Source organism: Canis aureus, chromosome 33 (assembly GCF_053574225.1).
Source record: "Canis aureus isolate CA01 chromosome 33, VMU_Caureus_v.1.0, whole genome shotgun sequence".
Taxonomy (NCBI): Eukaryota; Metazoa; Chordata; class Mammalia; order Carnivora; family Canidae; genus Canis; species Canis aureus.
In genome coordinates, this window is record NC_135643.1 from 19,744,631 (window position 1) to 19,762,209 (window position 17,579).

At 34.6% G+C, this 17,579-nt stretch overlaps 2 long non-coding RNA genes across 2 annotated transcripts in view; both read right to left on the reverse strand.

The window, feature by feature from the left end:
* Positions 1-649, reverse strand: part of LOC144304066 (uncharacterized) — a 126,353-nt gene extending 125,704 nt beyond the window's left edge. The window contains exon 1 of the long non-coding RNA XR_013371050.1: positions 509-649. This is a non-coding gene — a long non-coding RNA (uncharacterized LOC144304066). The remainder of the gene's footprint in view (positions 1-508) is intronic.
* Positions 650-4,615: 3,966 nt separating this feature from the next.
* LOC144304276 (uncharacterized) overlaps positions 4,616-17,579 on the reverse strand; it is a 43,678-nt gene continuing 30,714 nt past the window's right edge. The window contains exon 3 of the long non-coding RNA XR_013371199.1: positions 4,616-4,745. This is a non-coding gene — a long non-coding RNA (uncharacterized LOC144304276). The remainder of the gene's footprint in view (positions 4,746-17,579) is intronic.

Below are 17,579 nucleotides of genomic sequence, written 5' to 3' on the forward strand. Positions count from 1 at the left end.
TTTACTTAAGCTTTAAAAATGTGTTTGTAAAATCATTTAGGCAGCAAACACCTCAGAAGCAGAGACTCTAATATTCAATTTGCTTATACCTAACACTATTGGAGTACTATGAATATTAAGCAATTACAAAATGATATTATATGCATATGTCCGAAAATGTGAATTAAATGATTTTCCTAGCTGAGGAACTCAGCTTTCAGAGCACAGAAACACAGCTAATTCCTTCTCATTTGTTACATGTGGGCATGCCATTACTTTAGCTATTCTGATGGCTCAGGAACAGAGATCCCAAAATACAGTGTCATTAGAAACACATCAGTGCTAGGGAAGAATTTTAAAGATAGATATGATTTAGGCAAGAGATAAAAGAGTGTAGATATACGTCAGTGAATTTTGTCCAAGCAGGGCTACCATGTTATATAGTTCTATAACACAAAAGCGAAACTGAAATTTTGCTGCAGGGAGAACAATTTGCAAAGACTAAATGTAAACAACATTCATATTTTACCTCTTGGAATTGTTCAACTCAGCAGCAGCACCAGACAGCCCATCCTAATTTTCTCTGAAGCACAGCCACAGGATTTGCTATTTAGGCATCAAAGATTGTTGTAGGCCTATGGAGCCAAATCCTTTTCTGAGTTTGGGATCAGGCCACCTTAACACTGATTCTCAAGAGTCCTGAAGGTCACTAGCTTTCTGTGCCTTGCTTTTGCTGATCCAGCACTTAGAATTTTCATTTCCATTTTGAAACCAATAAATCAGCATATCTTGCCAGAGGAGTTTTAACCTCTTAAGATGCAATCAAATTGCTCAGTCAGAATGACTCCTGAAAATTGATCTGCACATTGTTAAGAATGGAAGAGAACTTTCATGTTTCTAAGGAATATATATTGGTGATTTATAAAATAATGCTAGCTGGATCCTGCAGGATTAAGTAATGCTGTTATAATTAGAAAGATCTAAGATTATTTGTTCAAATACAGCAGAGAGTTGTCTATCAGTGATATTGGCCAATTGTAGACAGTTAGATAACCAATGTGTTTGCTGATATGTTGTTTTGTAATTATCTTCATGTCATTCTGAATGTTTACGGTCTTTGATCATTGTTAAGAACCATAAAAACAAAATGTGACTTTAATTTCTAAAGTACCTCTGTTAGTGTTTTATATAACATACCAAAGGCTTTGAAGTTGCTTTTGGTTTGTATGGCGTTTGGGGAAGAAAGAAGTACATAATTTCATTATTCTTAACCTGCATTCTCTAGTTTGACCCAATAAACTAGCAATAGATAATTTTCTCCAAAATTATGTATTTGAATAAAACAATTTTAATTTTAACATATTAATTTTCTCATTCAGTGTGTGAGTAGTATTATCAGTGTATTGCTTCTCAAATTTCTCCACTCCAATCTTGTCCGATTTCTTTGGTCAGGGCTGGCCTCATAAGGGAATCCTAAAAGATCATTCATCTCTCTGCTTGAACATTGGAAGGGAGTTAAGAAATGACCACCTCTCTTGAGACCCTACATCTCTCTTTAATGAAGCAATATCTATCTAATTAATTTAATCAGACTATTATAGAGATTAGCAAGGTAACATGTCCCAAGTGTCCAGTGTTATTTAGAGAAAGGCTTTATGTATATGGAAGGAACAGCAGGATTTTATCTATGCATTATTCCCTCAGCCCTTAAACACACTGCTTTTCAGCTTTAGAGCTCAGAATCAAGTGAGCATAATGTCAATGTAAGACTCAGATAAAAGAACAAGTGAATCATCAATCACTAAAATCACTAAGTAATATCAGAAACATGAACATGACAAATCAGTCTGCTATTAGGAATCTCAGAATGACATTTTTTTTTCTTACAGAGTTTAATACTAATTTCTCCCCTTTCAACTGCTGGATGGCATATAAACTGTAATCTATGCATGTTTTGTTAAACCAGCAAGGCAGTTAGTATTGTTTCTCTCTTTCCATAGAAAGGAATGTAAACCTCCACCATCAGGTAAGCGTAACGGAATAATCCTTGCCTCTAAATTTTTCATTGTTGTGAACAGAAAATAATAACATGCTTTTTGTTACTGTTGTTATCACCAACTCATGTTCTGTTTAAAGGCAATTATTGCTAAAATATAAATGGGTAAAGGGAATAGAATAATGAAAGGAGTCATTAAAAGAGTTTTGTGAGCAAGTCTAGTAAAGACAGCTGCAATGCATTAAATTGTACTTTAATTATTTCAAAGTTTTCCTCAGAATACTTAAGGGAGAATTGCAGAAATATTGGAGAGGAAAGGCCAAGCTGTGCGAGGCATTCTGAATGAAAATATAATAAGGTTCTCTACCTCCATTATTTTTCCATGTGTTTTCTGTAGCCCATAGTGGAAGGATAGGAAAGAATGGATACTACTCCCAACCCTAAGCCTCAGTTCTTGGTTGCAAAAGCCTTAAAAATATGCTGTCCTTTGCATTTACTCCATAATTATGGTATGGGCTCTTTATGGAAGGAGATATGAAAAAATCTAAAGAATAATCTTCTAATTTGCCCAGAAGCGTTTTCACTCCATCAGAAACTATGCAAATTCTTTCTTGGTCCCTCAAGAGTTGCAGAAGTTAAAGCTGGTATTAGGAGAAACTTCACTCTTGTTCATTTTTATGAGGCTTTTAAGGAGCCTATGTATAAAGAGAGAAATATCAGCACTGAGTAGGGGGGCCAGGTCTAACTGGTTCCAAGTTGATTGCTAAATGTTCTGATATTTTACAAGTTAATTGTGAAACCATTGGTAGCTTTAAATTGGGCTTGGTAGGACTAGTTACACCATGGAAATTGATAAATACAACACATCAGCATCCACTGATGCTGGACTCCATTTTAGAAGGACTTTAGAAGGACTAAAAGGACTCCATTTTAGAAAGGCTCCATCTCTGCTGTTCCTTCTGCTAGACCCCATCTACTCACATTCCATATTTTGACTCTGAATAAGCCAAGAAGCTATGTTCCCACTTCAAGGAGGAAGCAAGAAAGTTAATCATTCTCTGAATTTTGTCCTAGGCCCCAAACCCCTGATAATACCCTAGTGCTATATCCTAAACATGTTCCAGGACATTTGCTTCAAACAAACCTTAGCTGAAACTGGTATCAAACACCCCTAACTTCCTCAATCTATTAAATAACACCTATTGTTCACCTGACACTTGCGTTTCATTGAACCCTACTATGAGTTCCTGAAGGAACACATACCCTAGACTCTTTCCCAACGTAAACACTTAGCTCTAAGCAATGATGAGACTCATTCTTCCTTCTTCTCTGAGTGTCCCAGACAATCCATCTGCTGCTATTCTCTGTCACTCATGCTATTCAATAAACCCTGTTTTCATGCTCTCTGGCTCACATTTGATTTTTATCCTATGTGAAGCCAAGAATCCTCTTGGCTGGTCCTGTGGGACCTTGCCTAGGTTCTCAGACTCAGCCTGTCTGCATCACCACCATGATGGAAAGAGAGATACCTAGCATACTAGTGATAGCCATGTGGACTTATGTACTTTAGTAAAGACACTTGAGTATAAGAGGATTAGTGTAGATACTGGCTACTCCTAAGATGATTAACACAGAAGCTTTCAGAAAGGTGATGAACAGCAGGAGGACACAGAACACAATGCAAGAAAAAATATGCATACAAGTGGCTCAAAAATACACTTTAACAACTTGTGATCATCAGTACCCATCCAAAGATAGGAAACTGCCTTTAAATACCACCATGCTTAATCGTCTTAATTAAATGTTGCACAAAATTGCATGTAATTTAACCAAATTTTACTAAATTTCTCTCCCCACCCCCAAACAATTCTCTTAGTGGTATTCTACAGCCCAGATTTCAAAAAATCTTTTTAGGTGTTCTTAAAGCAAAATCAACCTGAACGTTCTAGACATCACTGCCTCAGGCTTTTGCAAACAGTAGCCTAAATACATATCTGAGAAAATTTAGTTTTGTATTGAGCGGACAGTAGTAGCAAGATACATAACCAATACAGATTTGAAATTAGAGTTAGCATTTATACACTGGTTATTATGTATCCCAAGTATTAACATACTAAATGTTCATAAGAGCCTGTGAAGTAACTACTGCCATTTTACAGATGAAAAGCAAAAACAAACAAACAAAAAATGAAAGCCTAAGTCACAGGGAATTTAATTATCTTGTTAATATTTCATAGCAGCAAATTTGGACTAAGCTATAAACCCAGGTTGGCTCCAAAAGGTAAGAACTTCACCATTATACCAATGCTCTTCATGGAACCATGATGTTTGTGACATTCAGAAGTTCTACTGTTTAAGAATGTTCCAATTCAATTGTTCCTTTTACTAGAATGCAGTGTGTATTATATTATTTTTTAAATAAGCAATATTAGTTTATATGTAGGGATTTTGACATTTTTATCAATTGCTATGATTATTATACTCCCCTGTATAAATGTGAATTTACTCTAATTCAGTCTCATTTAATAGATGGTTAAGAATTTACTAGAAACTACACACTCTACTGAGAATTATGAAAAACAGAAAAGCAGTATGAAGCAGTATATCAGTAAGTAACATGATATCTGCATCAGGCTTCATTACAATAGAAGTTGAAGGCCAGCACTTACTCACTTATAAACTGGAACAAGTTAAAATACAATAAAGTGTTTCCTCCAAGAAAGTTCGTACAAGAGACAATATTAAATCTACATGCAATCCATAAAGATTCCTAGAGAAAAAAAAATAAGACAAAATAATTAAACATTAGCAAAACAAATAAGAAATAAAACATCACTTTGACATAGTGTGTTATTATATAATTACATAAAGGTGAATAAAAAATTATGACAATACTCAAAAGACTTTTTAAGGAAAGTTGATACTGAGGGAAAAAGAAAAAAAATCTAGACTAGATAAGAAATAAAGGAAACATTACACAGAATCTTGAATGAAAAAGAGAGGTGTATAATGTAAGAAGAAAGCAGAGCTATAATACAAAGCTGGGGAAACGAGGGAGACTTGAAATTAAAATTCAAGAAGTCCCAGTATTTCTTTCGGTGGGCTGAAGCAACCGAACTAAAAGTACTGACAATTCTCAGTGTAGACAAACAAAAAAAACATAATTTATATTCAGTGAAAAAAAAATGTTTGAGTTAAATTGATGAAAATATATTTTGAAAGTATATTTGGACATTAGATTGCCTTTAATGATTGTTTTTACTACATTAACTTTAATTTGAATTAAAATAATAACAAAAGGATCCCTGGGTGGCTCAGCAGTTTAGCACCTGTCTTCTGCCCGGGGTGTGATCCTGGAGTCCCTGTCCGGCTCCCTGCTTGGAGCCTGCTTCTCCCTCTGCCTGTGTCTCTGCCCACCCCCACCCCCGGCCCCGTGTCTCTCATGAATAAATAAATAAAATCTTTTAAAAAATAAATAAAAAATAAAATAACAAAATGATTGAATCTAAAGTATTATAAGATCGGTTTCCTAATTTGTATTCATGTTAAGGAATGATTAAAGAGATACTAGGCCTTCAGAAGATAAAGAAAGCAGGACCCATGGTGTCACCTTGAGGAAGAAATTAACTCAGAAAAGAAATGATGGAATTGAGGTGTAGCAAAGTATTTTCCAATGAACAATGGATCCAATACTTTTTGAAAGTCCAGAAATATACACAAGAGAATAAGGCCAAAATGCAATGTATGGGAAGAGAAATTCTAGAGGAATCAAGCAATTTTCATGACAGAATGGATGCTTTTTTGATCCTGTAAGGACATTTATTGACAAATTGTTAATAAAAAGCACTGATAAAATCCTGAAGCCTATTATCAAATTGAATTTTATTTATTTTCAGTCATATATACACAGTGATTAGGCTAATGGCATAATGTATTTGTAGAGTAAGCAACTCTAACCATTGGAACATATAAAACCTGAAATTTCAAAGGCTTAACAAAAATTTGTATCTTATATGTCCAATCTAATGTAGGTCATCAAACTTCCTCTACTTTGTAGTTACACCTTCTGTAATGCTTGGCTTCCAGAGTCACCACAGTAAAGAATGTCTGATCTGGGTGACTCAGCAGTTGAGCATCTGCCTCTGGCTCAGGGTGTGATCCGGGGATTCTAGGATGGAGTCCCACATCCGGCTCCTTGCATGGAGCCTGTTTCTCCTCCCTTTCCCTGTGTCTCTGCCTCTCTCTGTGTGTCTCTCATGAAAAATAAATAAAATCTTTTAAAAAAAATAAGGTCCAGGCCAAGAAACAGTACACATAACTGTCCACATCTTACTGGCCTAAACTCAATTTCAATGACACAACCTAACAGCAAGGAAAGCAGACTTTTCTTATGTGCCCAGGAAGAGAATAAGTGACAAATAGCATTACTTCTGCCAACATATATTATTAAGATATAAGACACAATAATAAATTTATGCTTGGAACACATTCTGCTTTCACTACTTGTGACTCAAAGAGAAAATCAAGAAATGGGATAAACTGGAAAAAATAATCAACAGTGTCTTCACTATGAATCTAAAAGATCCCCGAGGAGAGCAGAATCTGGTTAATGGGTGATGAGCCAGTCTTTACAGAGAGGAGAATGCTATTAACATAAAACACACACACCCCACCCCACACAAACGTATGTATATACACAGACGCATGTGTGGGTTGTGTGCGTGTGTGTGTTAGGCTCTGTGTCCCTGTACCAATCTACATGCACAACTGGCCTCTCTTAAGACTTACCAAGAGGCCATCTGATGTAGAATTACCTGATTATTTTAGGATAAAAGTATACCATAAGAAATAACTTGATATCCTTTCTAAGATTCTTCGAAATTTGTCTCTAATCTGCATTCAGTTTTGCCACCTACTGCTTAGTTCTTATACCTAGCCCTCTCATGTTCCTAAAACTTTTATTTTACAAAGAGATTTACCCTCAGGACAATGCATTCATAAATCTGAATACTCATGGCCATCACTTTTTCCAGAAAAAAAAAAAAAAAGCCTAATGTAATTACTAGGTTTCCTACTCTTTAGAAGAGAGAGAGGTAGTCAACAAACCTATAGTTGTATTTGTATGTTTTACTGAGAGGGAAGGAGACAAAAAGGGAGAAGGAGGGAGGGGGGAAAGAGGAAGGGAAAGAGCTGACTGACTTAGATCAGACAACTCTATCCCCATAATAATTGAACCATGGATGGACACATTATCCAAAGAGGCCAATTTGGGTCACGTCTGGAAATTTTCTGAAACAACCAAGAAAGACGTAGTTTCTCTCAGTTTGCCGTCCTGGGATGATGTAAGACAGTAGACAGAGAAAGCTCTTGTTTCATGATATACAGAAAACTTCAAAATGAATTCAACAAAGGTAAGTAAAATAGCTGAGAGAAGGGCAAAGAGAGAAAGAAGGGAGAAGATTCAGGGGGAAAGAGAGAGAACCTGAATCCTATGTTCTGCCATGACTGAAGCCATTCCTAAACTTTCAATTATTGAGCTAATAAATTCCTACATGCTACCTCAGCAATTCACATAAAGGGTTATATATATATATATATATATATATATATATATATATATATATACACACACACACATATATATATATTAGATGCATATAATATATATATATAATAGATGCATATCTATTTAAGCATAAAACATTTTAAAAGTTTACAAGAGAAAGATGTACATAAGCAGAAACAAACAGCGAAACAAAACAAATTTTATATATATATAAAACAAATTATACATATATAATATATAATAGATGCATATATATATATATAATAGATGCATATCTATTTAAGAATAAAACTTTTTAAAAGTTTACAAGAGAAAGATGTACATAAGCAGAAACAGCAAAACAAAACAAATCTTAAAAAGAAATATTTTGGGATCCGTGGGTGGCGCAGCAGTTTAGCGCCTACCTTTGGCCCAGGGCGCGATCCTGGAGACCCGGGATCGAATCCCACGTCGGGCTCCTGGTGCATGGAGCCTGCTTCTCCCTCTGCCTATGTCTCTGCCTCTCTCTCTCTCTCTCTCTGTGACTATCATAAATAAATAAAAATTAAAAAAAAATAAATAAAAAGAAATATTTTAAGATGTTTCTTATGTGAAGTAGCACTTAAAATGCTTTGTATTTATACAGTCCTTTGTACTTAAATTTTTTCCTATAAATTATTTAAGCTTAATATAATCATATAATTGTTATTATCGTCACACTCTACAAGAAGCAAACTCATGACTCACAGAAGGAAAATGATTTGCCCAAGGTCATGTAATAAGAAATTGAGCAATAATTCAAGCCAATGTCCTCATTTCCACTGTGTGAATACAAAATGTTCATCTTAGAGAACTGTGAACTCTAAGTTAAACATAATAACATACAGTCAAGAGAATTTACTTCCACCTCAAAAACTAATTATAGAGAAGTCATCTTAGTTGCCTTGGTCTGAGTTCACTTGAAAGAAGAGCCTGAGATAAGGACTTGGATACAGGTATTTTATCGGGGAAGGGATCCCAGAGGGCTGGAATGAAGGAGAAGAGAAAAAGACATAGGGAAAGAAAAAATAATACAGGAGAAATTATTGTTCTTGTCATCAATGTGGGCATCTGGTGCTCAACCCCACTTGGGATCACCTGATAGATGTTATTGTAGGTACTCAAAACTTGTGCCTGAAGGATTGGAAGTTGCAGCTTTTATCTATCAACCCTGAATTCCTGCTAGTGGCCACACCTTCCCCTGCATGAGCACCTCCACCAGCTCTTTGATAGCACACAGGAAAGTGGGCCAAGAATACTTGTCCCTGCTACTTAGAGAAAAACTTGAGGCAAAGTTGGGAAAGCCTCAGCATGCTAGTGAAGAGCCCTCACAGGTACAGCAGGAGTCAGAGGTGAGATACAGGGATGCAGGACAAGACATCAACATCTGCTACAGTCTTTCCCATAATGGACTGGCATTAAAATCAATGTGCTATCATTACTCTGAGATCTGATATACACCTGGTAACTACAGAGAGAAAGCACAATGGAAAAGTCTATACCAGCTATCACAGAAAATAGATAACATATTTTTCCTCCTTATCAATTAAAGTTCAGCATACATCTCTTCAAAACAGTTTGCAGTTTCCAAGAGATTCAATCTCCAGCTTGAATGGTAAATAGAGCTATTCATAAGCAAAGAATGAAAATGAGTAAGAAAAGGATCAAATTATTATATATAAATATAAATATGTTTTATTTCTGTCTTTAATCAGAAGTTCTAGCAGATATCACCACTACAAATGACTAAAATACCTCACAGACTAAACTTTTAGCATCTATATCTGGAGAACTTATTTTGGACAGTAGAAAATATAAATATATCTGAAGAGAAATACAAGGATTTATCACATTTTATGTTTATTAAATATAAAATAAATTATTTAACCATAAATTTAAATTATGTACAGAATAAAATTTATATAGTTTCAGAAGAAATTTGGATGTAGAAAATTTTCTATTTAAAATATTCTATTTTCTTTATGAAAGTCTTCATAAGCATCAATACTTTCACAATATTTTTAATATTTGCAAAAAAGTCAGGACAAAACAGAGATTTCTAATGGGTAAGTCATTTATCAGTAGTTAAAACATTTTCTGATATGATGTTAAGCATGCCAGTTACTCAAATTTCCATTCTTTACTGAATTATGCTCTTCTAGTCCTCAGGAGTTAATGTTCAAGATCACATAATAACAACTAGAAATCATTTAGACACACTTCCTATGATAATTTAACTTGAAATAAATTAAGCTAAGCAAATCAGTGGAAAACTATTAAATGCACTAGCATTTAAAATGTTACAAAATTTTTAATCAAAATACTGGAAATGAGATTGATGTTATGAATGTTTTCTACCAAAGTACAAAAGCCTCACACAAAGATTATAAATCTAAAAATAAGAAGATTCAGGGAATTTCCAATATATTCAAGTATATCTGTATAAGTATTATTCATATATGTTTTTTAAATATAAATTAACTCTATGGAGGTATAATTTATATTCAACAAAATATACCCATTTTGAATGCACAGTTTGACAAGTTTTGACAAATGTATTCCAGTAACTACAACCATAGTCAGATATAAGAACATTTTTATGACCTCAAAAAAGTTCCCTTATATCCTCAGCTAGTCAGCTTCACACCATCACAACATGACTGGCTCCAGGCTACCACTCTTATATATTTTTTTGTCACTGTAGATTATCTTTGCCTGATGAAAAATTGTATACAAATAGAGTTTTATGTATTATATTTTTTGTTTGGCTGATGTAAGACCCCGAACATAGAATAAAATTAGACTGGGAATCACTATCCTCCTCACTGAAGAATGACATAGAGTATGGAATCTCCCCTAGGGAATGGCAGGTTCCTTGTTCCAAATTTTCACTTGGTAGATCTCCCTTCCACTTGGGAAGACTCTGAAAAAAAAATAAAGTTTGCTTCTAAATTATTATAGTTTCTACTTCCTTTTAGTCCTTGTTTTAAAATCTGTCAAAATCTAGACATTATTCTTTTTGGGATAGACAGTACTTTGATTCATCTACGCACAATGAACAAAACACTTCATAGCATCAACAGGCAAAACTGATCAAAGGGTATCACATAACAATGTATTTCCTGTCAAAACTCAAACAACATCCTAATGCTACCTGCACAGATTTCAGTTCTCTACCTGAAGAGAGGAAATTTCAGTTTCGTCAGGGGATCCTGAACTCTGAGCAATAGTTGCTTGATGATGATGATCAGAAAAAAGGAAAAGGGGGCTGAATGAAGGTGCAAAAAGTGGGAAAGTAGTAATCTAAACTTTTTAGATTTTGCTGTGGTCAAGGGTTTGGGTCTCCACCTACCCCCAAATCTGCTGAGTTATATCCTTGCAAATTCTCATTTTACATTTTGTGTGACTATTTTTTCCTTAATCTAGTAGAGAGGGATACATATATAGAAAGGGCAAGTCATCTGGGTTTCTACAAGTAAATTTTAAATATGAAATCTGCCTATGTTATTTATTTATTCTCCCTCACTGAAAACATGTAAATGTCTTAGGGGAAAGGTTATGGTTAACTTTGAAATATATTATTTATGAGTGATATTTATAATCTTAGCATCCTCTATTCCCATAGAAAAGGAAAAATCATTATGGGATTAGGATTATGGAATTTCAAGACAATTTGGAGAGGACACCCAGGTTTTCTAATAATAATCTATATGGTGATTCATGCAAGGTGAATACCTTGTCTTAATACCTAAGGACTCCTCCAGAACTTTGTTAGATTTTATTTTTTAGGGTATTTCTCCAAATTGTTATATATGTAATAATTGAAATCTCCAAGTCTTAAGAAAATCTGATGAGGGATCCCTGGGTGGCGCAGCGGTTTGGCGCCTGCCTTTGGCCCAGGGCGCGATCCTGGAGACCCGGGATCAAATCCCACTTCGGGCTCCCGGTGCATGGAGCCTGCTTCTCTCTCTGCCTGTGTCTCTGCCCCTCTCTCTCTCTCTGTGACTATCATGAATAAATAAATAAAATCTTTAAAAAAAAAAAAAAAAGAAAATCTGATGAATTCTGTCATTGTCATTTACTTTGAAGATCTCTATCCCTATTCATCTTGACCTTGCTCTTCCTCTTCTGAAAACACCTACTATTTCCCCCACTTAGCTCCTCTCTTTATCTCCTCTTTTCAATGCAACACAAGGTCATTGTTAAAGTCCCATGAGCATATAGTTAGGCACAGAAAAATGTGTAGAAGAGAACAGAGGAGAAATTGGAGTCATTGGCATGCATGAAGATTAAAACAGCTTGCATACTCAGGGAGATGGAGAAGAAATAAAGATGAAGAATAGAGAAAACTGGGAAAAGTCATGTAGCCAATTGAAAGATCATTAGAAAAGTGGTAGCAGTGAAGATTGGTGAGATATATGGTACCAGATCTTGGATATCTATCACTGCCAGGCTAAGGAGTTGGATATAAATCTATAGATAATTGACAGTTGAACCTTTTTGAGCAAGAAGGGAGTGTGAAAAATACCAAGCTTTGTTTTAGAGAGATTAATCTAGAAGATACCTGTAACATGGATTTTATATGTGTAGACTTTCTTATATGGCTATCTAATGTACCCTAAAATGCTTCAGTTGAGTGTGTTATGTGGATGTATGTGTGTATAAGTTCACTTTCATCGATAGTTTAAGAGCAGTTGATTAATTTGAATGATCCCAATCAGGGACACCTACTCCAAAATTTATTGGTCAGCTACCTGGAGTTCAAATCCTAGAAATGACTATAAGGTCTTCCATTATCTTTAGCTCCAACCACTGTAGTGGATTTGTTAACTAATACAAAAGATGTCAGATGTTAAGAATAGTTTTGCATTGGTGAAATGTATCAAAGTATCTTGATTTGTCAAGCAGGTTATACTTTTTAGAACAGTACCCTAGGCCCAATACTATTGATTCAACCATCGGTTCAGACATTTAACAAGAGACTCAATCACTGTATTCCAACCAGGACAACTAAATTCTGCTCCTAGAAGATTGTCACATAAGCTTTGAGTTAACCTTTTGTGTGGATTCTCACCAGAATGCCTAAAAGAAAAATGAGATAATAAGAAAAACTTATGACTGTTTTGACTATTATGACTTTTTTAAAAGAGATTTTATTTATTTATTCATGAGAGACACAGAGAGAGAGAGAGAGGCAGAGACACAGGCAGAGGGAGAAGCAGGCTCCATGCAGGGATCCTGATGGGGACTTGATCCCAGGACTCCAAGATCACACCCTGGGCCAGAGGCAGGCGCTAAACTGCTGAGCCACTCAGGGATCCCCACCATCATGACTGTTTTGTCACTGTCTCCTAAAAGATGTTTCCATAAGTAGCAGTAATCTGATACTCATCTTTATCATATTTACTTGCAGGTGTAGCATTTTAAAAAAAGCAAACTTGTGGCTCTCACTTAACTATCAGAGATGACTGATATCTATTTCTAAAAACAAAAACAAAAACATCAAAGAAACATTGATAATTGTGAATGGCCACATTGGCTTGGGCCAGCATGCAACATATTGAAGATGTAAGGCCAATTTTGAAAACACGTGAACAGTATCTCTGTGAGGGAATGATGGTGAACTAGTCCTATTTGGGAACAGAAATATTTGGAAAAGGCTCAAGTCAAAGTCTCTGCAAATTTTAAACCAAAGAAACTTAACCTCAGATTCCACTAAACTTTCCAATTTAAGAAATAAATTTTATTCAATAATATCAAAATAAGGACATTATAAAATGTAAAACATATGAATCTCAAATTTTATTAATTTTGATTAAAATAATAAGAATTAGTAAGAAAGTAGACTGGAAGAATAAAGTAATTAAACAGAAAGAAGACAGAATTTAAAAGACTGCCAGTGGTTTATCTAGAGGCAAATACTACAGCCCTTTGGAAGAGTATCTGGCAGTGTGGGATGATGGAACTTCACTGTGTTATAGAAACACAGCTGCACATCCTGTTCTGTATAAAATGCTATGCTAGGGTGACAGATTGCACGTAGGTGCAGTGTGTACTCAGTTTGTTCTAATAAAGGACAATTTTATGTTTTGCCATTTCTAACATAGTTTAGCCCATTCTGAAAATTACTCTCTCTCCTCTCCAAGGAACAGCAAGAGAATTTTGGACTGCAATATTTTCCTTAAGAAAAAATAAATATGCAATTGTAGATTTAGAAGAAAGGAAGGTAAATATGTATCTCACTCTATATGTTCATCACTCAATAATCCTTTTCCCCAAATTTTGACTGGCTCTATGGTAAGCAGAATAAAAACTACTTATACAAGATGATTCCAAAAATATGAAAAAAAAAACCCTCTTCCATGCAAAGCATTTCTAAAGTACTTAACATTATTACCATGTTTTGAGATGAAGAAATTAGCTGAAGCTATATAGTTTAGCATATAAAATTCTGCCTGGAGCATAGTAGGTATCAGTGAATCAATCATGTTAAATTTAAATGTACATATTGGAGCAAGAAGTAGAGTAAAAGGTAATCAGCTCCTATTTACAAATCAATACAGATTAATTTATTGCATTAGCAACAGTTTCTTCTTATGAGAATTAGTTTGAAGGAAAGAAAAGCAAGGTGGAGTATATCTGAACCCTGTACAATTCCCTAGTAGTGGCAAAGTGGGCAGGTGGACTCAGGGAACTGTCAAAAAGCCAATGGTTATGACCCAACTTCACTAATATCAAGTCTGAATTATCATAATACTAGAAAACATTGCAAATGTTTACATATATATATTAATTCTTACTTACAGAAGGAAATAAAATGCATGACTGGCAACCAACTTGCTTAAGTCCTCCTAATTATTTTTCAAATATTCCTATTCTAGTTAGTTATTGAAGGTTAATATAAATTCAATTTTAGTCTTTAATTTTTGTTTATCTTTTAGCTTCCTGTTGATAGGAATACAGAAATTCAGTTCAGAAGTCATAGTTAATTTTTGCAAGTTGGATCTGGCAAATCTGTCTCTGGATTTTATATAAAGATAAGAAACATTTTTATATCTCTAGTTCTAGAATAAAAACTTTGGCACAATAGACATTCACTCAATAAAGACAAATTTTAAGGTGATGGTATCTTTTTCTCTTGCAACGATAGAACAAAGAAATGACATATTTCCAAAACAAGGGCATTTAAACATGCCATAATACTGTAAATAGGAGCAAAAAAATATATATACATATATACATATGTGTATGTGTTATACATAAATATAATTTTGCAATTAATAGCATATTTACATAATGAAAAACATAAGAGACTTCAGTAAGAGCAGTGATCCCTGAAAGATGAAAAGCAAACAAGTTGAGTCCTACAAAAAGCTTACTGCCTAGGAAAGTGTCCAGGCTGCAGGACAGACAGAAGGGACCCAAAAAGAGCCAAGCAGTCTCCCTACATGGAGAAAAAGAAATATGGCTAGAAGTCACAGAGCAAAGGAACACAGGGGATAGAGGTAGAGAGAGAACTTGAGACATCTTCAGAAGCTCTCCCTCAAGTATTCAGCCATACACTGCTGCAGAAATGCAAGGAAACTGAGACTAAGAAGAGGGCTGCCCCCAAAAGCTTCCAGTAGTTAATTCTCAACTGGGGCAATTTTTTCTCCTGAGGATACATTTGGTAATACCTCCAGATATCTTTGCTGTCATAAGCTGTGGGGAGGGTGCTACTGCCATCAAGCAGGGGTCAAAGATGCTGCTAAACATGCTGCAGTGCATGGGAGATTCATGGGAGATAATTCACAGTTGTGAATTAGCAGCACCAAGGTTGAGAAACTCTGTTTTGAAGAAAACAAGTATGGAGGGCTCACAGAGGGCTGGAATATACTCATACATTTTCTGCAGAAAACCTCATGATTCACAGACCTTCAAATAGAATATTGAGCAATGAGATAAATGGACCCAAGATTAGATACCGACCTAGTCTCATCTAACAAAACATAAAGCACCTGCCAACAAAATTTTAAACTATTTCCAAGTAACTTAACCACAGTGTAAGACAAATCTCAGTAATATTTTCAGACATACAAAACATCCAACACATGACAAGATAAAATGTACCATATATGAATCCAAAATAAATTACCAAGCATTCAAAGAAATAAAAATATATGACTCATGAAGAAGAGAAAAATAATTAATCAAAACTGTCTCAGAAATGACATAGCTGATAGAATTTACAGTTCAAGCATTAAAATGATTACTACAAATGAATTCCGTATATTCAAAAACTAGAGGAAAGACTGACATATTAAGTAGACATGATGATGTAAATTAAAAAAAAAAGACCCAAACTGAACTTCTAGAAATGAGAATAACAGTTTGATATAAAAATTATACTAGAAGGGATTAAAAAAGAGACCTTGTAGGAGAAAAAAAAAAGTGAATTTGAAGACTTAGTAATAAAAATCACTGGAAATGAAACACATAGAAAATATTACTTTAAAAAAATTAAAAGAACATGAGTTGAACTGTGGGAAAATTTTATGAGGCCAAATATTTTTTAATTGGAGACTCCAAAGGAGAGGAGGAGATACTGTGAGAACTGAGAAACAACAACAGCAACAAACCTGAAAACATAATGGTCAAAATGTTTGAAATCTGATGAAAAATAAAACTTCATATACCCAAAAATCTCTACAAACTCCAAGCAAAAGAGAAAAAAAAGAAAGTTACACTAAGGCATATCATCATCGAATTGCTTAAAACCAATGATAAAGAAAGAAATCTTAAAAGCAGCCAGAGACAATGATCTATTATATACAAAAGAAACAAGATAAGGATGATAGAGGAGTTCCCATCATAAATCATGTAAGATAGAAGTAGAAAACACACTTAAAATACTAAAAGAATTAGGTGGCCTGGATGGCTCATTTAGTTAAGCATGCCTTTGGCTCAGGTCATGGGATTGAGCCCTGCAGTGGACTTTCTGCTCAGCAGGGAGCCTATTTCTCCCTCTGCCCCTAGTGCTTGCCCTCTTGCTCTCTCTCACTCTCTCTGTCTCTCTCAAATAAAATAAATAAATAAATACAGTACTAAAAGAAAAGTACAGTCAACATAGAATTTTACCCAGAGAATATAACTTTTAAAATTGAGCGTGAAATAAAGGCTAAATGCTTAATAATAAATCTGACAAAAAGTGTGCAAGGCCTGTGCACTGAAAACTACAAAACATTACTGTGAGAAATCAAGAGGATCTAAATAAATTGAGATAGATATTCATTTATCAGAAGTACTAATATTGTTAAGATGTATTTATCTTTCTCAATTTCATCTATAGACCAATGTAATTTCAATCAAATTCTGATCATAGGTTTTGTATAAATTGACAAGATCCTTCTAAAATATAAATGTAAGAAGTACCTAAAAGTACAAAGTATCTAACATAACCAAAATAAAAATAAATAAATAAGTACTTAAAATAAGAAGACTGAAGGACTAACTGATTTCTAAAATTATTATAAAGCTATAAATTATTACAATGCAGGTAGTGTGGTACTGGCATCAAAATACACAAGCAGATCAATAGTACAGAATAGAAAATCTAGAAATAGATTCCAAAATTTGTGAACAACTGATTTTTGACAAAGGTGCAAAAGCAATTCAGTAGAGAAATCACAGTTTTTCTAATAATAAATGGTACTGAAAATTGGATAGCCCTAAAAAAAAATAATTACAATCCATACCTTATACTATAAATAGTTCATAAACATAAAATATAAAACTTACAGAATTAAACATAGAAAAAAAACCCTCAGTGATCATGAGTAGGAAATGATTTCTTTTCTTTTTTTTTAAGATTATATTTATTTATTCATTAGAGACACAGAGAGTGAGAGACATAGGCAGAGGGAGAAACAGCCTCCCTGGCAGGGAGCCCGATGCGGAGTCCTGGGACTCCAGGATCACACCCTGAGCCAAAGGCAAATGCTCAACCACTGAGCCACCCAGGTGCCCCGGAAATGATTTAAG